The sequence below is a fragment of the Prionailurus viverrinus genome, chromosome B4 (genome assembly GCF_022837055.1).
Source record: "Prionailurus viverrinus isolate Anna chromosome B4, UM_Priviv_1.0, whole genome shotgun sequence".
Taxonomy (NCBI): domain Eukaryota; kingdom Metazoa; phylum Chordata; class Mammalia; order Carnivora; family Felidae; genus Prionailurus; species Prionailurus viverrinus.
Window position 1 is genome coordinate 28,967,545 of NC_062567.1, and position 24,549 is coordinate 28,992,093.

The 24,549-nt window shown below is 39.0% G+C and overlaps 1 protein-coding gene, 1 long non-coding RNA gene and 1 pseudogene across 3 annotated transcripts in view; 2 read left to right on the forward strand and 1 right to left on the reverse strand.

Moving 5' to 3' along the window:
- Positions 1–9,975: 9,975 nt before the first annotated feature.
- On the reverse strand, positions 9,976–15,405 carry LOC125170787 (uncharacterized). The gene is made up of 3 exons (XR_007154091.1): positions 14,947–15,405; positions 10,653–10,698; positions 9,976–10,124 (listed from the first exon to the last, which is right to left on the reverse strand). It is a non-coding gene; the product is annotated as an uncharacterized LOC125170787 (long non-coding RNA).
- Positions 13,686–24,549, forward strand: part of CCNY (cyclin Y) — a 319,192-nt gene continuing 308,328 nt past the window's right edge. The window contains exons 1-3 of one of the 2 annotated variants that reach the window (XM_047867575.1): positions 13,686–13,776; positions 14,163–14,270; positions 14,614–14,636. The gene's annotated coding sequence lies outside the window, so the exon portion shown is untranslated. Of the gene's footprint in view, positions 13,810–14,162; positions 14,271–14,613; positions 14,637–24,549 lie in introns of both variants that reach the window. The other variant, XM_047867574.1, reaches the window with a different exon arrangement.
- Positions 16,725–20,478, forward strand: LOC125170542 (52 kDa repressor of the inhibitor of the protein kinase-like; annotated as a pseudogene).

Consider the following 24,549-nt stretch of genomic DNA (forward strand, 5'->3'; position numbering starts at 1 on the left):
CAGAAATACTTATAGGATCATGCAGTTTGGGGGAGGGCAGGGGAAGTTGGCAGACCAGTGCTTAGTAACTGGAGCTCCCAGCATAATGGTAGAGAGTGAAAAAGACTGGGTTGCCGTGGATTGCAGAACAGCTAGGGGCCCCTTCCACTGCTGGCATAGACTTCATTCACCAAAGCACATTAGGATTCCATGTGTAATTTTTCAGTCATAAGGCATTTTCACCTTAACTAATTACTTGAATATTTCTTGCAGAGCATTTAGCATCCCAAGCATTGTCTCATGACTTACTTCACGGTTCTTGAATCAGACAGTGGTTATCTGTGTTTTTCAAATCTGCCCTGGATAGAAAGAACTACAGAAACAACAAAAAAAATCCCCAATGTTACAGATCATATAAATTGCAGAATGAATAACGGATGTGATTTTGTTTAAAAAACGCTTATTTTTGAGAGAGAGGAAAGAGAGAGAGACAGAGAGAGACAGGGCATGAGCAGGGGAGGGGCAGAGAGAGAGGGAGACAAAGAATCCGAAACAGGCTCCAGGCTCCAAGCTGTCAGCACAGATCCTGATGCAGGGTTCTAACCCACAAACTGTGAGATCATGACCTGAGTCAAAGTTGGATACCTAACTGACTGAGCCAGCCAGGTGCCCTGGACATGTGTTTGAATCTAGGGTCTATGGCTGAGAGCCCACCAGACCTGGTTCTAGTCCTAACTGTTCAATTAACCACCTTTGTCACTTTGGGCAGATCAGTTAACATGTCACTCAGCCTCTGTCTTCTCTACTTTGACCTTGACATTTGGTGATACTGTGAAGGAAACAGTTGACCCTCAAATTTCTGAGAAAAGTTAATGTAAGTATCATCTCATCAGATCCTTTTTTTTCTTATCTCTGTGAGCAGTTTCTGGATTCCTGGTATTCAAATCATTAATCCAAGAAATTGTCATTCACGTTGCTTTTAGTATTAACCAGAATTCAAAAGCAAAAAGCCCTTAGATTGAAACTGAGCTCATGATGAAGGCAGGGCATCTATTTTGATTTGGGAAACCTAGGTTAATATTTTGACACTTGAAAACTTTATTTGGACAAACCTTAGAAATAAGGTAAACTTTACTTGTAAATCTGCTTAAAATGTGAGAGAAAAATTTCCAGCTCACAAGTTTCCTCCGCCCTTAATCATAACAGGGCTGCACTGAGCAAAAGGAAGTCTTACCCCAGAAATAGTTGTGGTTTTCAATGTGTATTAGGTTTACCTTCCTATAATCCAATGTATTTTATGTTTTCAGAAGATCTATGGAAGTAATGAGAGAGACCGTACTCCTTTTAAAAGATTTCTTCATATTACCTAGTTACTTGAAAAGTTCACTGGTTAATGTTTGTCTAACTTAAAGGGAATTAGACCATTTTAAAAATTCCCCTTTAAAATGTACAATGTAAGATAAAATAGTTGTAAAAAATCAAAGTTTATATGTTTACTACAATGTATAAGTAGTCCAAAACTAGTTTTAATGATTTTGTTATTTTCAGTAAGAATGAATAGCTTATTCAAAACTATTGTGGCTTGGTTAGTTTTATTTATTGTATATACCATGAGTAAAATGATTTGATAGCTTCAATCATTGTAGATCTGTATAAGACAACATTTGAAAATGTTTCCTGGGGCGCATGGGTAACTCAGTTGGTTAAGTGTCTGACTTTGCTCAGGTCATAATCTTGTAGTTTGTGAGTTTGACCCCTACGTCAGGCTCTGTGCTGACAGCTCAGAGCCTGGAACCTGCTTCAGATTCTGTGTCTTCCTCTCTCTCTGCCCTCCCTTGCTTGCACTCTCTCTCTCTCAAAAATAAATAAGCATTAAAAAAACTTAAAGTGTTTCCTTATTCCTGATGCCCAACTCTTTGATAACTTCGAGCACCTGAGAGCCAGAACAAAGGCATTTCTGTAGTGAAAGACAGCTATATCTAGCAGTTGCTGGCTTCTTCTTAGAAAATTAGGTTTATGGAAAAATCCTTCATGGCTGACTTTGCTGACATTCTGTGGTCATAGGAAGCATTGCAACTAATTTGTTGCATGTAACTTTCTTGAGGTATAATTTACATGCCATAAAACTCACCTGTTTTAAGTATACAATTCAATGATTTTGTGCAAATTTGCTAAATTGTGTAATCATCACCACTATCCAGATTTGGAACACTTTCACACTCCAATAAGAGTGTTTCACATTCCAATAGTCAACTAATTTGGTTTTATTTTGTTTGCTGTGATACAGAAATGGTTAAGTAGTTTTTGTAATTTGAAGTGCCTGGAAATTTCAAAATAACTAGAAAAGAATTCTATTCCTGAAGTTTTTGTTTTTTTGTATTTCTTCAGATAGCATCTAGGCTTTGAGCCACACTTAGAAAAAAAATCAGAATTATTACATCTTTGGTTGAGTACACTTCACACAATCAGGTGAAGACTACACTCAGAAATTAAAAGATCCATTGTTATTAAGCCTATTAAGGGATTAAACATGTATTTTTAAAGTATTATGATTTTGCTGATATCATATTTGCCACTCAAGGATTTGTTTATAATTGAAGGCTTATCCAAATCAAAGGACCTTACACCCTGTATGAGCTGTTAGGGATCAGAGGCATAAACACTGCCTCTGTTTTTGCAAAGCTTGTCATTTCTGTTGATCTGGTCCTGAGATCAACAGATCAGGTTTATCAGGTTTATCAATAGAACATTAAACTAAAAATCCATCAACCTTTGCTCCCTCACCTCCTCACCCCTCGATGGACTCTGAAGTACCTCAACACATTGTAAGGTTAAAAAAAGGGAGAAGAAATGGAATAGATATTGGGACTTAAAGCAAAATTTTCACTGATGAAATTATATATTTTTATAGAGGTGTCTTGACCCTATTTGAATAATTGTGAATCCTGGCGCTTAATTCTTATTTTTGATCTTGATACTTTAGAATAACAGGAAAGAATATAATGTAGTATATGGTTGTCTTGGGTTTCATGATCAAGACTGGAATTGTTGATTGTACACATCAAGCTCTTCATCCTATTCTGTACATTCCATTCTCCACTAGAAATTTTGTGTGTGTTAATAGTAGGAATACCATGTAAATTTGAGACTCAGAACTGGCACTGACTCCTCTATGCCTAGAGAGGTTCACCAACAAAGACACTGTGTGTCTTTGGGCTTTGTGTCTTATTGGTGGATACAAAGAGAATCACCACGTTCCAGTTACAATACTGACAGGTCATTGTGTGCGTTTCAAGACGTATCTATAAGTGGCCTGATTAACGATATGTGGATAGTTTATGTACTTCTGATGTCCTGAAAAGGGTGTAGAATGGGCAGCACAGGTCTTTGTGCACCTGGAAACCCCTCTAGGTTACCAGGATGGTTTCCTGGGCAGTGAGAAGAATCCATTTCCAGTTGCTCTGCCCTAGATCCTCCAAAAGGAAAACGTGTGTGTGTGTGTGTGTGTGTGTGTGTAACTCTGTGGTAGTAGTATCCATGTATACATTCAGGGCAAATAGAGACAGCATGAACAGTTGCAGAAACAAGGGAATGCAGCTGATGTCTTGCTCACGTTTTGGAGTTCTTCCTGTTGCCTCTGACAGTGGGTACAGCTGGAAATAAACTAGAATCTAGTCAGAAGTTTCTCATCATGGTGGCTGTCAAACCAACCTGCCTTGGGTGCCAGAGATTGGGAAAGAATTACAGACCAATTTAGGTTTTTAATATGGAAGCCAAAATCTTGAATAAACTATTTGCAAATATAGTTTAACAGTACTTTTAAAGAATAATAGAGACCAGCTAAGTGGAGTTCATCTCAGGAATGTAAAAATGATTCAGTATTAATAAATCTATGAATATAGTTCACATATTTATTAAAAAGGAAAAAATATCTCTATAGAGGCCAAAAATTTTTACTACTTTCAGCACCCGTTTCTGATTTAAAAAATCTATAGTAGAAAGGTTTGTATGATTTTAAATACATGTGTGTCAAAGCACCAGTTAACATCATATTTGATGCTGAGGACAACAGATCAATAAAGGAAAACAAACAAGAGATGAAACTGACCACTCTGATTTTTCCTTTGACCCCTCTTTCCTCATAAAATCTTATTTTCATTTTGTCTTCTATTTTCCCCAATCTCCATTTATTGCTATAATCACCACTGGTTGATTTCCACTGCTCTGCCTTCTTCTCTAGCAAAGAGCAACCAAGATGGTGAGTGGAAAGCAGCATCTCCTGTTCTTGAGGAAAACTTAGCCCTGGGCTCCTATGTATCTTTTTGACTTGTCTCTCTTTTGTTGGGAGTATTAAAGTGATTTTTATGGGATTTCCCCCTCACTCACCTACCTTCCTCTTATACTGCTCCTGGGGGTGGGAACTGGGATGAATTAGAAGCATCTAGAACCCTGCTCAGTCAAGAAGATAGTGGGAATCTGCTGTTTTTCTCTCTTGTTGATGAGTTTTTAAAGATTATAAGTGTGACACCCCCCCCCCCACACACACACCTTTTTTATTGCTACAGCATCATTTTGCTTTTAATCTCCCCATTTTTGTAATCATTAATTTGGGGGAGATATTATCTTTTCTGAACTCTCTCTCCATTTTACACTCAAGGTCCAGAGTGGACATATAATTTAAAAAGAGAAATTGGCAACTTTCATGGGAAAGTGAAGGATCTGTGGCAATCATGTTTGGATTAAGACCATATTCTATTTTATCTATAAAATGGGAACCCCTGGAGCCTGCAGTATCAGGTTGGGTATGATCCTGGCTATTAGCAAGTGGGGAAACTCATCTGAGGTGAAAAGATACCAGAAACCAGGTATGTTACTGTGGAATGCAGGCCAGGAACTAGATAAGGACTTTTTTTGTCCATCTTTGGAACTTGCCACAAAATGTTGCAGCAATGGGAGCCTCAGAGGCAGAGAGCAAGAGAGATTTAAGAAAGAATTTATGGACTCACACCTTCAGTAGTGGATTGGGTGGATTTAGTGCTGTCAACCCACTGGTTCCTGTGGCAGAATGCTTGGAAACATTCAGAGGGAGACTCGGCAGTAAAGCGTGTTGTCAGGAATCATATGTCAGATTTCTAAACACACACTGACAGGAGAAAAGACCTCTGCATATGTACTAAACCAGAAAGACTTGTGCCACAAGCACAGGGCAGATGTGGAGCTACTGGAAGCAGTCTGTGAAATTGGGCTCTATTGGACCAAATTACCAGGAAAGCAGAGCACTACTGAGGAAACAGAGGCCCTGATTCTATCTGGTAAGGAAGCTAAGTTCAAGAGGAAGAGGGAAGAAACCACATCAAGAGTCTTCTGGGACCAATAGAGTGGTCAGATGTGAACAGTGGAGTGCAAGCAAGCATAACTCAGGATGCTAAATTCTTGACCACAAAGTTCTGGGAGACAGAGATAGACATGTCTCACTGCTGAGCCAAAGTGCCCTTGGAGCAAGCCCAAGGCCATGATCAAGACTATGTATGCCCTACTTTCTCTCTAGTGTGGGGTCTTAAGTCATGGTTAGTGTTGTGATGACCAACAGGTATTGCTAGGGCACAGTTGTTGCCTACCATGGCAACAATTTCATGGCTTTGGGGGATTCACTGAGTTTGAAATGTGTATTATTGCACTGGCTGCAAAGAGGATGGACTTTTTTTTTTTTTTAAGTTTATTTACTTAGAGAGAGAGCATGTGCAAGAAAGGAGCAGAAGAGAGAGAGAATCTCAAGCAGGCTCGGCATCATCAGTGTGGAGTCTGATGTGGGGGCTCGACCCCCTGAATTGTGAGATGATGACCTGAGCCTAAATCAAGAGTGTAACCAACTGAGCCACCCAGGTGCCCGAGGATGGGATTTTTATAGGATACTATCCTTGTGGTAAAATCCCTACTTTAGTCATGCAGACGTCAAGGAGGGCAAAGGTGGCTGAGCCAAAAAAGACCTCTCTGACACCCTAGTCCTCTTTCTCTCTCTCTCTCTTTGCCCTCCTCTCTTGCAAAAGCAAAGACTAGCTGAAGAGTGGGTCAATTAGTGATGTTTGTGTGTGGCAGAGTGCTGGGGATGGAGCATCGCCCTCCACCATTGAGAAATAAATTTGTGTTGTTTTCAGCCACCCAGTTTGTGGTAATTTATTCCAGCAGCCACAGGAAACTCCTACAGATTCCTATTCAATCCTACAAGAGGAAGTGTTCTTAACTATGGACCCTCAGCCCAGACCTACTGAATCCAAAACTCTAGGGAAACTGTGGGTTTAATTTTTTTTTTTTTTTTTTGAGAGAGAGAGAGTGAGTGAGTGCGAGCAAGGGAGGTGCACACTTAGCACGGAGCCTACGTGGGGCTCAATCCCATTAACCATGAGATCATGACCTGAGCCAAAATCAAGAGTCTGAAGCTTAGGGGTGCCTGGATGGTTCAGTCGGTTAAGCGTCCAACTTCAGTTCAGGTCATGATCTCACGGTTCATGGGTCTGAGCCCCGTGTCAGGCTCAGGCTTGTGCTGACATCTTGGAGCCTGGAGCTTGCTTTGGATTCTGTGTCTCCCTCTCTCTCCACCCCTCCTCCCTCATACTCTGTCTCTGTCTCTGAAAAAAATGAATAAATGTTAAATTTTTTTAATTAAAAAAAAGGAGTCTGAAGCTTACCCAACTGAGCCACCCAGGTGCCCCAAAACTTCAGTTTTAAAAGCCCTCCAGGGCTCAGTGTGGAGCCTGCTTTGGATTCTCTCTCTCCCTCTCTCTGCCCCTCCCCTGCTCACACTCACTCACTCTCAAAATAAATAAGCATTTAAAAAATAAAAGCCCTCCAGAAAATTCTGACACCCAGCTAGAGGTGACAACTGCATCTGTAAAGACTCTTCTTTTCCTCACCTGCCATAACCAGGGTCTCAGGCTTCAGAAGATGTGTTTGGGGGAATGGATTTATGCTGAACCAGGAGCACAATCCCTTTGTGAAGCAGAGAACATAATTTCAAGATACTGTAGGGGAACGGAAATTATTTTTCCTACATTCTCCTAGGTTTTCTGGCTGGGGCCCTATAAACTACGCTGATAAAAGACAAATCAATGAGAGAAAAGCAAGCAAAAGTTCATTAGCATGTGTACCACCCTTACACCTGGAGTATTCAGAGATGAGTAACTCAAAGTGGTGCTTAGAACTCAGGCTTATGTGGAATCTCAGCAAGGGAACACTAATGTGTTACAGAAGCGATGAGACAAGGGAAAAGAACCTTGAGTCTCTGGCAAGCCAAACTGTGGGAAGGCACATTATGACAAACTAATGGTAAATAAAAGTTTAGTAGAAGTTGTTATGTAGATTCCTCTGGTGCTGTCTCCAGGGTGCTTAAGGTCTAAAGTTGTCTCTGGTGATTAATTTTGGTCCTTACTAATAGAGAAGGAAGGGGGACACCTTTGTAAACGTATGTCTTGCTTTCAGGCAAATAGGGGGAGGGCAGAGAGCTTTTCTTGTATCTGCTTCTTAGTTGCCTTCAGCTCAAAATAATCCTTATGCAAACGTGGTATATATTGGGGTGCATATTCTGACACCCTACAATACCTAATACCTTAACCATTTCCCATAATCCAGTATGATTCATACATTTCTTTTGAAAGTTAAGAAGACACAGTAAAAATAATTAAAAATCTAAATCTTGACATTTCAAATTCACCTTTTGTCTCAGATGCTATAAATTTTGTTTTGGGCTTAAGACTTAATCTATTTTGGGGCACCTGGGTTGCTCAGTTAGTTAAGCATCCTACTTTGGCTTAGGTCACGATCCCCAGTTCGTGAGTTCTAGCCCCACATTGGTCTCTGTGCTGACAGCTCAGAGCGTGGAGTCTGCTTCAGATTCTGTGTCTCTGTGCCTCTTTCTGCCCCTCCCTGCTCACACTCTGTCTGTCTGTCTCTCTCTCTCTCAAAAATAAATATTTGAAAAAAAAAGATTTAATCTTTTTAGGAGGAAAAAAATGTCACTGCTTGAAAGGAAAAAATATAACATGTTAATAATAGGTATTAGAAAAAAACAAAACTCCCAAGTAGAAGTCTCCATTTTCCCTTCACCTTCCCCTGGATGCAGCACAAGTGAGAATACTCAGTGAGGTGCCACCAGGATTTCAATGGCTATCACAGTTATTTGTCCCTCCACAAGGGATGAGCACAGATGTAATTCTAAAGAAAAATTCAAGTATATGCTCCTGATGAATTGTCACCAAAGGTAAGTGGATTTCTTTCTCTAGTTATTGTGCATAGATTAGTGCCCAACTAGGAGGAAAATGCTTAATGGACTATCTGATTAAAGAACAATTTCATTAAAATAACCACTAGTTTTATGCCAATGCATAGATACAATGTAATGTTACCAATTTACATTTTAAAAGAGCTCCTGAAGAATATAAGCCAATTACTTTAGTAAAAGCCCTATATTGCACCAGGGAAAGATGAAACATTGGACTTGATTAATCACAACATCTGCTGTATGAATTAATCTACCATGAAGAATTAATGGGACTGTCCTTCAAGAGGAACACCAAGGAGAGAAATGATGAATAACTTGATTTACAAAAACAGGCAGTGGGCAGGATTTGACCTACAGGCTCACTTTGCCAATCCCTACTCTAGAGCTAAGGATGGTATTTACATTTTTAAATGATTGGGAAAATTCAAATGAACAATAAATCATACTATGTGAAAATTATTTGAAATTCAAATTTCAGTGCCCATAAATGAAGTTTATTGGAGCTTGGCGACCCATGCTTGTTCATTGGTGTGTTGCCCATGGCTACTTTGGCCCTACAATGGGAGCGTTGAGTGGTCCTGACAGACTGCATGGCCCACAAAGCCTGGAACGGCTACTATCTTGTTCTGGCTGACTATGTGAATTAAATCTCAGCTCCCTACTTCGTACTAGTGTCACCTTGGACAAGTGACTCTAAGCCTTAATTCCTTGCCTATAGATATGCGGGTCAACACTAGGGTCCAAATGGAACCCGGCAAACGGAAATAGTTCCTACGTTCACTGAATCCTCATTTAGTGAGAGGTAAAGATCTTCTGGGGACTTGCACATAGACCGTACTTATTGAATCATTTCCTTTAGTGAAGTTAAAACAAAGATATCTTAGGATCCTTGGAACTTGAAATCAAGTGTCCTGTGATCAGACCTCTGACCTGATTTCTTTTGGGAACTTACAGGGAAACTAAGAATGAAAAAGCAAGAACAAGCCATGGGAAAATGAGAAAAATATAGTTTGGAATTGGAAATTCTGATCCTCAGAATCCTCATTTGTTAAATGAGATGTAAAACACTATGCAAATATATACAGTTGCCCAATTAATGTATTTGGAGCATCCTTACACTAAAAAATTACTTGTTTTTTTTATCTGAAATATAAATTTTATTGGGTACACTGTATTTTTATTTGCTAAATCTGTCAACCCTATATATGAACCTTAGTAATTTGTCATAAAAAGGCTAAATATGATCTTTGCTAAAAATATATTCTATCAGTTAATCATTTTCCCCAAAACCTTCCTATGAAAAAATTGTGCTATAGAAAGGGGCAAAGAATGTGTAATTTTAGAACCTACTAAAATTTGCAAACTGACAGCTAGAGGGAGCCAAACTGATAAAGAAACAAATGACACCCCATATCCTGGGCTGATTAGTCTTCCTGCAGATTCAAAACAAGCCCTATGTGTGAATCAGTCACTTTTCTAAAAGGTATACATTTTTTACTTTCTTGAAATAACATAATTAGGACATTCAATGTCTAAAAAAAGGTAACAAACAATAAATGGGTTTCAACAAAAGGATCCCTTGTTCTATACCTTTTCCATTTGCCTGCAGGTGAAGATGGTCTGGAGCAGGGAATAGAGCAGAGACTCGTGTGAAATACCCAAATACCGAATTCTAAGACTCATTGCACAATGCATTTAACTTAACATTATAAACAAGAATCTAATCTGAGGAATGATTTATTGAGCCTGAAAAAGCACAAGAAATCTCCAAAATCTCTCCTTGCAGCCCAGGAGATGTCATCCTCCCCAGTAATTCTCTCATTAGAGGGGAAATCTTGGCATACATTTGTCTTGCTGTTGCTCCCCAGACCTGAAAGACAAGAGATTTTTCTATTTTCCTTTTCCTTTCCAAGGATTCCCTTACACTCTGTTTAAAGGAAAATTGTTCGGGGTGCTTGGGTGACTCAGTCAGTTGAATGTCTTATTCTTTATTTCAGCTCAGGTCATGATCTCGCAGTGGGGGAGATTGAGCCTTGCATTGGACTCTGCGCTGACAGTGTGGAACCTTCTTGGGATTCTCTCTCTCTCTCTCTCTCTCTGCCCCTATTCCACTCGTGTTCTCCCACAAAAACAAACATTAAAAAAAAAGCAAAATTGTTCTATGTTTAAATTTTTCAAATGACCATCCATTGTTAAAGAACAATATGCTTGGAATAATCTATAAGCCAGCCAGATTTGCCTCTTGAAACACAAAGAGAGAGTATTTGGAATTTAGGGCGTCTTTCTCTTTTAAAACCTGTTTTGCAAGCCTGTGATCTTCAAAATTCTCAAAGACTAGACTGCAAAAAATATGTAATATTTTCTCTTTGCCTTCCTGCCATAAGAATTATAATCCTACCTGAGGCAAATGGATGCTGCCAACAGAATAGAAGGAGGTCATATACCTGGAGGCACAGGGAGAAAAGAACATTATGTATTTTAAAGATAATATTCATTACAATGATTATTCAGCACCAAAGTCAACCCAGCTTTATCAAGTATTTTCTTACACCTGATGTTTATCCAGTAGTTATTCAGATACAAACAAACAGAAATCATTCCTAAGTTCTTGCACATATATTCTCAAGTAGGATGTAGAAATGTCCCTATTATTTGGAGGTCATCCAACTATCCACAAACATTAGAACAAACAAATGGAAAATATTTCTCAATGCCTGAACTACAGTAGAAGATTAACTAGGAATCTAAGTGGAAAAATAATTTCTCTAAAAGAATTTTTTCAAATGATCATTCATTGTTAAAAATTATGCCACTGTAATAATGAAAAGAACTGTTGATCTGGGGCAGGTGCATGGCAATCATGCCATCTACTGCATGACTAGTTAATGTTGGGCAACCTGGTGTGAGAGCTGGGAACCAGGTAGAGGGTGATGGACAAGACAGAGATCTTGCTTGTAACCAAGGAGCTGGAACAATTATGTGTGGATAGTTATTAACCATTTTAAAAGATTGAATAGCAATTTGCAAGTATATAGCAAACATCTGTGGAAATAAACAAAGACCACCAAAATGAGAAAAGCCAAAGCTATTTATTGTGAGCTTGCTATAGTAAGGGAGACAGCCACCGTCCCTTGTGTTTTGGTGGGGACTCAAAGGCAGGCAGAGGAGTGGGAAAGCTTTATAAAATGCACAAAGTGGGGGCTTCAGGAGTGCTTGATTGGAAGTTGTCGGCATGGGGAAGCTGTAGATGGTCTAACTAGAAACAAGACATCCTAGGTGATTGGTCAGGGTGCATATTTGGCTTTCTCTGGTTGGTCCTACGTTGGAAGCAGGGACAAAAATTAGGGAAGCTGTCAGTTATTAATCAAGTCCTGGCCATTTTAGGCTGATTGTTACAGTAGTTATTGTTTAGCTTCCTGCAGTGTCACTGGAGATTGCAATTTTGTTCCCCTTAAGTCTGATTTATAGCAGGCTGGCTTCCTGGGTTGTTTATTGTAGATAAGAGGTTGGTTTCCTGGAAGGTTGCTGCAGGTTGCAGGTCAAAGTTTTATTTTCATACAATGGTCTGGCCATTGACCATTTGTATATTCAGTCTGTCATATCCCATTCCATAATCTAAATAACAGAAAGAAAAACTAAGCAAACATACCCAAAAGGTGCTGGTGATAGGTCAGTTTTAAAATGTTAATCATTATAATCTTCTAGAATTAAGATATTTAAACTTCAGATATATCCTACACCCAAACAGGTCAGGTTGCAGATCTTCCAGACAAATCATTTATGTTCTAAAAACCAATGTCCTAAAATTGTGTACTTTATTAGGTAGATTGCGAAGGTATATATCCTGTTAAATACTGTACAGTAGAATATAACCTCCATAAAGGACAAAACTTTGTATTGTTCAGCACTTTTTCCCTGGCACCAACAGGGAGCAGGATCTAATACAGGGTCTGATACATAGTAGGCACAAAAGAAATATTAACTGAATGAATTAATGCATGTTTCTACCTTTTTTTATATATCTTTCTTTTTAATTGTGGTGAAATGCACATAACATAAAATTTACCATTTCAAACATTTTTATTTATTTTTAATTTTTTAAAAATGTTTTATTTATTTTTGAGAGAAAAAGAGAGCAAGAGCAGGGGAAGGACAGAGAGAGAGTGGGACAGAATATCTGAAGCAGGTTTTGCATAGAGAGCAGCAAGCCCAATGTGGGGCTTGAACTCATGAACTGCTAGATCATGACCTGAGCCAAAGTTGGACGCTCAACCAACTGAGCCACTCAGGTACCCCTACTGTTTCAACCCTTTTTACATATATGGCTGAGTAGTGTCAAGTGCATTCACATTGCTGTGCAACCAATCTCTAGAATTCTCTTCTTTTTTCTTTTATTTAAATATTTATTTTGAGAGAGAGAGCATGCATGCATGTGTGCAGGGTGAGGGGCAGAGAGAGGGAGAATCCTAAGCAGGCTCCACACTGTCAGCACAGAACCTGGCGCGGAGCTTAATCCCACAAACCGTGAGACCATGACCTGAACCGAAATCAAGAGTAGGATGCCTAACCAACTAAGCCACCCAGGTGCCCCACTAGAGCTCTTTTCATCTTGCAAAACTGAAACTCTGACCCATTCAGCAATTCCCTGTTTTCCCTGCCCCCCAGCCCCCCAATACATCTCTATGAATTTGACCACTCTAGGTAACTCATATAAGTGGAGTCACAGTGTTGTCTTTCTGTGTCTAGCTTATTTCGCTTAGCATAATGTCTTCAAGGTTCATCCTTGTATCATGTGACAGAATTTCCTTCCTTTTTTAAAAAAAAATTTTTAATGTTTATTAATCATTGAGACCAATCACAAGATTGGTCTTTAAGGAGGCAATTTTCATTTATCCAGACGTTTCACTTGCATGGAATGGAGGCCTTCCTTGTAATGCCACATTAGTGCGATGTTACTATTTACATATATAATAATCATACAGATGCTTTTCAAATATAAATCATGATATAATAAGTACAGACACTACACTAAAACAACATTTTCAGTTAATGGTGTCTATGTGATGGCAAAATGTTTATTGATTCAGGAAAGAGGGAATCCATTTAGCTGGGAACAATCTTGGGGAGTTGTATATTAAGATCTAGGATACTTGAGGCGGATATTAGAGTTTTCAGATTTCTATAGGATTCCTGGAGTTGTATCCTTTTTCCTCTCATCTCATCTTTCTCTAAGCCAAATTTACAAACCAAACCATTGAAGAATGACAAGTCTAACAATTAATTACCACTTGGGGGGTATACTGAACAGCCTCATGTACAGAATGCCAGGAATCTGAAAGAAGTCAGAAAGTGACATATGCCCTGAGGGGGGGTAATGACATAGTTATGACACATAAGGGGCATTATTACAGTGTGTGCGGGGCTGCACATGGGAGGAATGGGTAAAAGTCAGGGAGGGATGTGCACTCCATCCCATGCAAGAGCTACTGCTGCCAGCCCATTGATAGCTGGCTGGCTGACAGGTGTGTCCAGAGGCAGCAGGCAGAGGCATGGTGGTGAGCGCTGTGTGTGAAGCATGAGAGGACCCCCCCAGAGTCGCTAGGAAAGATAGGTGATCTGGGAGCCAAGAGTAATGTTTGCCAAAAGGTTGGTGAGGGGTTCACCTACAGATACAAAAGCCAGGGAGACAAGCAAGGTTAAGGAATGCAAAGGGATCTGAATAAAAGGTATTGAAACTGAGAATAAACAAGTAATTAATAGTTAAAATGTCAGGGAGTTGTTGAAGTATGTGTGAAGAATATCACAATGGGGCTATAATTTCATCTCTTGAATTGGGAAAAGGCTGTCGTCACTTTTTTGTGTTACACAACATGGTTCCTTTGTAAAGGAGGGTGTGTTGTTATTCCAGGTTCATGGGTGAGGAAACTGGGCAGTGAACCCAAGCCCCTTCAGTCATATCAACATCAGAAGCTGAATTAGGACTGGAATTCACCGCCTTGCAGCATTTTGCTAACAGGTGAGCCTTGATCCATAATTTTCCAGTGCCAAAAATCTCTTCTTTCCTAGAAAAAGCTTTTGTTTCTAATAAATGTATCTTATGTTTTAATGGGCAGTGGGTTGTGGGGACAGGGGAACTTGTACAAACTTATCCAGTAAAAGTCTTCAGCAATGTTAGCTTAAGAAGTGGCCCGAATTTAGGTGATTTTGCTTGTTTAGAGACACTAGGTTTTTGATGCCTTTACACTGAGACATCAGTTCAGTAGTTCTGAATCTATATTAACCATTAAGTATGTGCTGGACTAATGATTTTTATCTAATGATTTTTATATAAATGAATATCTATTCATCTGTTTTTTTAGGCAATGAAGCAAGGGCTTTTCAGGTATGTTTGAACCTTCAGTGGAAATTGCAGAAAATCACTAAAATGTAAGATTATTGAGATTGTTGTTTAAAGCTTTTTGAAAAAATAACTAGATTGATAGGAAATGTGTTCCTGTCACATGTTATTTTTTACCTGAAATTTTATTTATTTGGTGGTTGAATATTAAAGCCCTAGTTACTTCTAGTTAGTCACAAAATAGCTCAAGGCACTTGCTGTATTCTAGAATGTTCCATAAACAAGGGTAGTTTAGGATTTGTAATAACAATAAGATACCAAGGTGAAATGGGCTAATCCCTTCTTCCTATCTCACCTCTTATGGTAAGGAGTTCTTGTAGAAAAAATCACCTGGTTGCTTCATGAAGGATCCTATCGGTTCTCAAGTAAAGGGCAGAATGAAGCGATGGAAATCAAGAATCTGAAGGCATGTTTCTCAAAATATGCTGGTCTGTGTGTCATCAATCAGGGTGTTCTGAGATGTGTGACAGAGGTGAATACTCCTGGGCCTTGGAAGAAAAGTTTGGGACAGTGCATGTTAAACAAGCTCATCAGGTTATTCTGTGCATGTTAGGTTTGAGAACCAATATATTTGAAGAGTAAAGACCTAACTTTTGTTAAGGTCAATTCTGCCCGACATAGTCTCTTCTAGACACTCTATCATGTCTGCAATCTCTTTTTATTTTTAAAATTTTTTTAATGTTTATTCATTTTTGAGAGAGACAGAGCACGAGCAGGGGAGGGGCAGAGAGAGAGGGAGGAGACACAGAATCAGAAACAGGCTCCAGGGTCTGAACTGCCAGCACAGAGCTGGACGTGGGACTCAAACTCGTGAACTGCGAGACCATGACCTGAGTCAAAATCAGATGCTCAACTGACTGAGCCACCCAGGCACCCTGTGTCCACAATCTCTGAATGAAATTCACTTAATTTTTTTAACACTTCCTGAAGAAACAGATTCATGTGCATTCATTGTGTTCCTTTTCAAGAAATGAAAATACATTTGGGAGGGTTAAGGGGCCCTCACCTATGTTCACATAGAGAATAAGTTTTACTGATGTCTGAAGCCAAAGCAAGATGTACAAATGAAATACAAACAAAACTATAAAACTAATAAAAATTCAATTTGGCAACGTTGATGTGAGACAGCTGGTGTTGTTTGCTGAAACTAAATCTTACATGTTAGGTTTATAGCAGAAAGATATAGCTTTGGGTCCAGCTCTATTTTTGATTAAAGTAATATGATTGCAGGCAAAGCTTTGTTTGCTAAATCAGAATAATTAGACTTCATACTTAACCAAACTTTCTAGCAAGCAATCCTTCAATGAGGTCTCCCTGTATCTTTCAGACACCCACAGTCCTCTAGATCAGGGGTTTTTCTTTTTTCTCTAAAAGGCAAGATGGTAAATCCATAGGTTTTATAGGTTAAGAGACAAAATTGAGGCAGGTACTTATATAATAAGAAAATGTCTTGTCACACAAATCGGTACTGCTGAATAGTGATACCAATCATAAGCATGTGATTTTAATAGGAAATATTACTTGAGTCATTTATAGAATTCTATTATATTCTTTCCTTGATATGTACCTTTTAGTATGTTACTGTAGATTAATCAGTTCAATTGAAAGTTAAGTGGAAGTTAGATGGATTTTGCACAATTAGATGGATTTTGAAATATTTGACTTTTCTTTTGCATGTGAAGCAAGGTCCAAAAAATACTTCTGGAACTGTAGGTTTAGGTTGAGCTTGGAAAATATATTCTCTGAAAATTCGTGTGGGGTGGAGATTTAACTTCTTGTTTTAATTTTTGACAACACAGGAAGTAAATACAGCAGCTTGATACTACTTGTGATTCAAACAACATTAGTTGTCATCAAAATGACTTTACTGCAGTGTAAGTTTTGTATGTAAGCTCAGCTTTGCCTAATAGTTTTAGGTTCAATTCATTAAGAAACATCAAATCTGCAGCAAAAGCTAATTTCCAAATTCACTCACTGTTAATTAACAATGATTGAAGAAAGTCCTCATTCAGACGAATTTCAATCTTGATCCTGGGCTGAATATAATCTCAATATAATTTCATCAGTGCTAAAATGTCACACTGCTGTATGGTAGGACAATTAAGGATTTACTTCTATCTATGACAAAATTTATGGTACTGAATATATTAAGTCCATGAGAGTAGAATTTCACTATTGACACTGCCAATTCCGTAAGACATGATATCAAATATGTTCCTCAGAAGTACCTGCTGATAAGGGCATCTGGATGGCTCAGTCAGCTAAGCAACCGAATCTTGATTTGGGTTCGGGTCATGATCTCAGTGCAGAGCCCACTTGGGATTCTTTCTCCCTCTCTCTCTGCTCCTCCCCAACTTGCACGCATGCTCTCTGTCTCTCAAAATAAATAAACATTAAAAAAGAAGTACCTGCTGATAAATAATACAATGAATATAAGGAAGTCTTTAAACACCTTAAATTTTCAAAATCTGTAAATTCATCCAACTAAGAGCTTTTCTTCTCCACATATATTTTTATCACCATCAGTTATAGCACATCTTAGCAGATTCTACTTCAGGTTGTACTAGATTAGTGTTTTCTCACTGTTTTCAAAAATATTCTCAATTATAATTGTTTCATACAGACCATTCATAGGTGAAACTCAGTGACTTTGGATCTGGCATTAGTCCTTGAAAAAACAACTGAGCAGTATGTTGATTTATCAAAAGCCAAGGAAAACCCCTTGAAATCATTTGGTTTCTTTTTAAATGGACTATTGATATTGCTTCCAATGTCTTAAACTCTTTTGAGTCACTTTCCCCCCCAAAGTTAATAGTCTTAAACCAGTTTATTTTCTCTGGACACATTTCTTTGGCTTGGAATCAAATATGATTTAATTAACAACACTGGTCAATGACTCGCTTTATCTAACAAATGAACTATTTAGAAACTTACTTCGGTTGCAGCTTCATTTCAAAAAAATTAGTGAAAAAAATTATACCTTAATGAAGTATTCCTTCTTCTACTTTCCACTTTTTCTGACAAGTGCTTTCCTATAAGTTGGGAATATTGTTATGATTGCTTAGTCCTAAGTAATACTGACAGATACTGTAGGTTTAGCACAGTGATAACATCACTTCATAATAAAAAACACAGTTCTTTGTCATCCAATTGATGACAAAATAATCCATAATCCATTATGTCTTACACGCGTAATATTTGAAGTTTACTTTTCTCCCATTTTTGTCTTGAGAAGATGTGCATGAACTTGTCATAAAAAATTATAGGCCCCTCCCCCTGGTGCTCCAGCCTGACTTCCCTCCCAGACCCAACCTGCAGAAAGGCTGCCCAGAGGAGGAGAGGAGGGGAGGGTGTGTGGGTCTGTGTGGGTGCTGATGTTCTAGAACTTCCACGCTACCCCCAGCTGCACGAGGAAGTTGGATCTGACTTCTTCAGGATCTGTCCTTCTTTGGGTTCCCAAGGTGTCCCACCAGATGTCAGAAGTGGGTGGAGAATTCTGGGAGAGCAGACTTAGAAGATAAAACACCTGATCAACGAAATAAACATTATCAATTATGTGCCAAACATTTTGAGACCTCTATGATCTGTAGAACTAGTCCTTATGGGACAGTTCTTGGAGATAATGCAATACCAACAATATTTGTTTGTTCTTGCCAGTCATTCAAACAATCCACATAGTAGACACAAAAAACTAACAAAAGAAATCAGTGAAGATAAAATCAAGAAACTGAAATGGAAAAAACAATGATGAAAATTCCGAAGAGGAATAAAAACAAAGAAATAAATGACAGCAATGCTCAGAATCCCAGTGCAGAAGAAGGGGCTGAAAAACAGGATGAAGACATTTTTCATCAACTCTTGAAAAGAAAGAAAACAAAGAATACTTAAAATCTTTATTTGAAATTTTGATTCTTTAAAAAAATTTTCTAGTTTATTTATTTTGAGAGAGAGAGAGAGACAAAGAGAGAGACAACAAGCAGGGGAGGAGCAGAGAGGGAGAGAGGGAGTGAGAGAGAATCTTAAGCAGCTCTGCACTGACAGTGGAGCCAAACTCATGAACAGTGAAATCTTGACCTGAGCTGAAAGCAAGACTCATATGCTTAACCTACTTAGCCACTCAGGTGCCCCTGAAATTTTTATTCTTATGGGAAAACAAGACATGCCTCTGGAAGGGCATGAAACTGATGAACTCCCAGAGGATCTCTTTGTTCAAGCACTGCTGGAGTGTGGGATAAATTCTGGTGAAGAAGTTGATAGAAAGCATTGAGACAATAGCAGTTAACACATTGTTCTGCTCGAAAACATAGCAGAGGCAGATGCTAGAGATCTGTGAGAGCTGCATTTGGGAGGAAACCCTCGGGGAGTGAGAGGCTGCCACTTCCTCTTTTCCATCATCACTGATGCCATAGTGGCCATATCAGGGAAGAATATTTGTCTGTGTTGGTGAGGTTTGTTGATGAATCTCATAACCTGAGAGAGGAATTTGTAGGCTTCTTGCCTTATGAGGTTGATGCAGAAATTTTGAAATTTCATACTGTTGATAATGGAGAAGTGGGGATTAAGCTGGAGTATTATCATGGCCAGGCTTACATTGTGTCCAGTGGATTTGCTTCCAAAATGAAAGTTGTTGCTTCTAGACTTTTAGAGAAATATCCCCAAGCTGTCTATACACTTTGCTCTTCCTGTGCCTTAAATATTTGGTTGGCAAAATCAGTGCCTGTTGTGAGAGTACCTGCTGTATTAGGAACAATAGAGGAAGTTTGTTCTTTCTTCCATTGATCTCCACAACTGCTTTTAGAACTTGAACTGAAGGAAATTTGTCATTCCCAGTGGACAGGCAGGCATGATGCTTGTGAAATTTTAGTGGACCTCCTGCAAACACGTATTTTATGTTTAGATGGTATAGTGATACAAACCTTGGGTGGAATAACTATATAGCTGGTAACTATATAGCTGGGAACAGCTTTTGATTTCATTCTTATCATTGTTGTTCCTAAAAATGTTCTATCTTTTACAAGAGCCTTTGGGAAAAATCTCCACGGGAAAACTTCTGATGTCTTCTTTGTAGCCAGTAACTTGACTGCAGTGCTGCATTCATTAAATGAAATGATGGAAAATATTGAAGTTTATCATGAATTTCGGCTTGAAAAAGCTATAAATTTGGCAACCAAACTTGATATTCAGCTGAAACTCCCTGGAGAATTCCACAGAGCCCAGCGAGGTAACCTGGAATCCCAGCTAACTTCTGAGAGTTACTATAAAGAAACTCTAATGTCCCAACAGTGGAACTCATTATTCAGGAACTGAAAGATACATTTTCAGAACAGCACCTCAGAGCTCTTAAATGCTTATCTCTGGTACCCTCTGTCATGGGACAGCTCAAATTTAATACACTGGGCGGGGGGGGGGGGGGGCACCATGCTGACATGTACAGAAGTGACTTGCCTAATCATGACACACTCTCACCTGAGCTGCATTATTGGAGAATCAAGTGGAAACACAGAGGGAAAGACATAGAGCTTCCATTCACCATTTATGAAACCCTGCATCTGCAAGACATCAAGTTTTTCCTAGTGTTTATGCATTGCTGAAAGTCCTATGTATTCTTCCTGTGATGAAGGTTGAGAATGAATGCTATGAACATGAGTAAAATTGCCTCAAAGCATACCTGAGGAACACTTTGACAGACCAAAGGTCAAGTAACTTGGCTTTACTGAACCTAAATTTTGATATAAAACATGATCCTGATTTAATTGTGGACACATATATCAAACTCTACAACTAAGATCTTCCTACAGATAACTCAGAAACCATTGAAAATACCTAAGAGACCTCTAAAGTGAGCTTTATCTTGGGTACCTGAGTGGCTTATTCAGTTAAGCTTCTGACTTCAACTCAGGTCATGATCTTGCGGTTTGTTGAGTTCGAGCCCCGGGCCAGACTCTGTGCTGACAGCTCAGAGCCTGGAACCTGCTTCAGATTCTGTGTCTCTGCTCTCTGCCAGTCCCCCACTCACGCTCTGTCTATCTCTGTCTCAAAAATTAATTAACATTTTAAAAAGTTAAAAAAAATAAAGTAAGCTTTCTCTTATGCTTGTTATTTGGAAAAATCTGTAAAAAATGTGAAAACATCTTATGGAAAAGCTGTCCGGTGTATATAGACCATTTAATCACTAATATCTTGTTTGAAAAATATTTTTTTAATGTTTATTTTCAGAGACACAGAGAGAGAATGCAAACAGGAGAGGGGCAGAGAGAGGGAGAGAGAGAATCCCAAGCAGGCTCTGCACTGTCAGTGCAGAGCCCGATGCAGGGCTTGAACCCACAAACTGTGAGATCATGACCTGAGCCAAAATCAAGAGACCACACTCAACTGACTGAGTCACCCAGGTGCCCCACTCACTGAATATCCTGACCTATTGACTTCTCATGGAGTATATTAGCTATTGATAATCTGCCTATTTAAATGGCCCCTGATTGAACTCTCATGTTTTGGAGATATAACTGTTATTCCAGAAGATAGCATTGAAAGTGCCATATTACACTTCTATAGGATCTCTGCTAGTGGCACTTTGAAATTGTTTTAGTTAAGTCATTTTAGACATAACATTTATTATCACTGGATCCAATTGTTGGGTATTGAGTTATCACTTCTTAGAAGAAATAGATTTTGAAGAGGTGTGGTAGGAAGGAATACATTTTATAAAATGTTACAATGAAATTCACAAGTGACCTTTGAATAGTAGGAATGTTAAGTATGTTAAAGATCTGTGGGGCACCTGCGTGGCTCAGTTGGTTGGGTGTCTGTCCTGACTCTTGATTTTGGCTCAGGTCATGATCTCACAGTTCATGGGATCCAATCCCGAGTCTGGCTCCGTGCTGACAGCACACAGCCTGACTCGGGATTCTCTCTCCCTCTCTCTCTCTGCCCCTCCCCCACTCAGACACATTCTCTCTCTCACTCAAAATAATGAAATAAACATTACCAAAAAATCCTGTAATGGACAGTTAAGGGAGTTACCAGACAGTGAGAGAGAAACATGTGAGTTTGCCAAGCAAGGATTTCAGTGTAGATTTTGTCTTTATCAAATGAATTTAGAGGAACAAGTTACAGTTAAAAGTGTAAATGGGCAAGCCTGCCATTGTTGTGCATCAGTTTGTTGCTGTTTAGACTCCTCTGTTGAGCCTCCATCTTCATAAGCTTTTTAGCAGGTATATGTCGAACACCTCTGTTTCATGGTCAAGACAGGATCAGAGGCCATGGACACCAACAACTGATTTGTCTGTTTTCCTCTTTTTCCATGGCTGTATGTACTGCTTCATCTCATCTTATAAACAAAACTGGAAAACTTACAAAAATAAGTGCTTTGTGGTTTATCTAGAAATAATACAGAAAATATTGCCGTTATTTTTGGCGAAGAAAATCGATTTTGTATAGTTTATTTCAACCTAAATAAAATGTGAATTAAAAAAAATATATAAAATGTCATGCTATGGCAATATGTACAACACTCAAAATGCTGTTGAATTAAAAATTGTGACACTGCTTGTGTCACTGAGCAGTTCCTCACAGCGATAGAGGACATCATACAATCCCTGTCATAACTACTCAACTGCCATTGAAGTACACAACATGTAAACAAATGAGTATGGCCATGTTTCAATAAAGCTTTATTTACGGGCACTGAAAAGAATTTCATGATGTTCACATCACAAGATACTATTCTTCTGATTTCTTTTCCCATCATTTAGAAATCTAAAAACCACTCAAAAACTGGACCACACAAAAACTGGCAACAGGTGGGCTTTGGCCCACAGACTGGTTTGCCCACCACTGCCCTAGATTTAAACTCAGGCCTTTTTAAAAATCATGACTTTAACTTCTGGTACCCTTCCCAGGGTGGGATTGTATTTTCAGCCTAATTTCTCAAAGTAGAAAAAAAAAATGGGTCTCCTAGACGTTTCAAACATAACCAACCAGCAGTTTGGAAAGGGGGGCCCTGAGATAGCACATTGCTATGGAAATTCAGTCGCTCTCCTCACCCCTAGGATGGTCTTCTACTAATATCTCAGAAAGAAAACAAGAGCAGTAGGGTCAGAGAAAGCACAGTCTCCCTGTCAGACTGAGAATTTGATCGAGTTTGTCCTTTGTCTATTTCCACTTCCAATGCCTTTTTCTGTTCTTTTCTGGGCCCTCCTGCTCCCAAAGCACAACTTACTCTGTAGTGGTATCATGTTACCTGATTCTTCTTATCACAACCAAGCAACTGATGAACTAATTCCTGCTAACTCCTCTCAGAGTCTGTTCGACAAGACCTTAGAGGGAAGAGAATCTTGAATCATGGGTTTTATTTTAGGTCAAAGCAGAGCAAATCTTACGTGTAAGAGTCTACCTCCTGCAACAATGACCCTGCTCCTGCCATAGCCCCATTCCAGGGTGGACTGAAACCATTCCATCATTCCCACTGCCCTCTTCCCTCTTGGAATTGTCATAGTGTGTCAAGTCTAGGACCTGGATCAGGGACGAGGCTGAGAAAGCATCCAGTTGGCAAACCCTAAAAGATACAAGTTTTTCCTAAAATAAAGTTTCTAAACACTGGCTAACCATGAGGACTACCTACAAAACTTCAGAAAAATGTGCCTGAGCCCCACCTGAGCTCAATCAGATGGTTTTCCAGGGTTTAAAATCACTCTCCAGTTCTCATCGCCAGGCAGGGCCTGTCATCAGGGCTTGATTTCCCTCTGCTACACCCAAATCCCAACTAAAGATAACTGAAGGAACTTTTGAGATCCCTGAATTACCTTAGAATCTAACAGTTAAATTTAAAAATCTTTGGGGGACACCTGGGTGGCTCAGTCAGTTAAGCGTCCAACTTCAGTTCAGGTCATGATCTCGCAGTTTGTGAGTTTGAGCCCCACATGGCACTCCACACTGACAGTACAGAGCCTGCTTGGGATTCTCTCTCTCTCCCTCTCTTTCTCTCTATCTCTCCCCCACTTGTACACTTACTCTCTCTCTCTCTCAAAATAAATATATAAAACTAAAAAAAATTTTTTTTGTAAATTCTTTGGGATTCCTGAAAGGCTTGGTATGTTAAATAATGAATAGCATGAGCATCAAACCTAAAACTTGAAGAAAGTCAGGGTGAATCCATCACAAGTTGAGAATTTCACTGATTAATATTGGGACCAGGACTCTAAAAGTTTGGATTATCCTGGTATTGACTTCCCTTTAGATTCTCTACAAACCATATTGAGGAAACACTACTGACCTTGGACTTCTCTGAACCAGTCTTTTCTGGAAAGAGTTCTCAAGTACCTTGACCCAAACATGACTTGAGAAAATATGTAGAAATAGAACATAAGAAAGTATTACTAGCATTCTAAAGGATAAGAACAGAGTGAAGAGGGAAGAAGGAAAGGAAAAGAGAGGAGAGGAGGAGGGGAAAGGAGCAGAGTGGGATGGAAGGAAAGAAGTAAGATATATCATTTAAAAAGCATTTTTAGGGGTACCTGGGTGACTCCATCAGTTAAGCATCTGACTCTTGATACCAGCTCAGGTCTTGATCTCATGGTTGTGAGTTCAAGCCCCACATTGGGCTTCACACCTAGCACGAACCCTACTTAAAAAAAAAAAGCATCTGTACTTTCTTAAAGTGGATGTTGAGAGAAGAGTGTCTCTACTTTTAAGAATGCTATGATATGCTTGGGAATGGTCCACAATAAAAGTCTTAACAATTGAAGGACTAGATATATACTGAGAATATTAGTAGACTGGAGATATATGATAATGAAGATAATAGTGTGAAGAAATAATTTGGGGCATATTATGTTCTACACCTGTATGTTTTCTTGACAAATGGGGAAAAATTAGATAAATGGAGAAGAGAGTTGGAGGT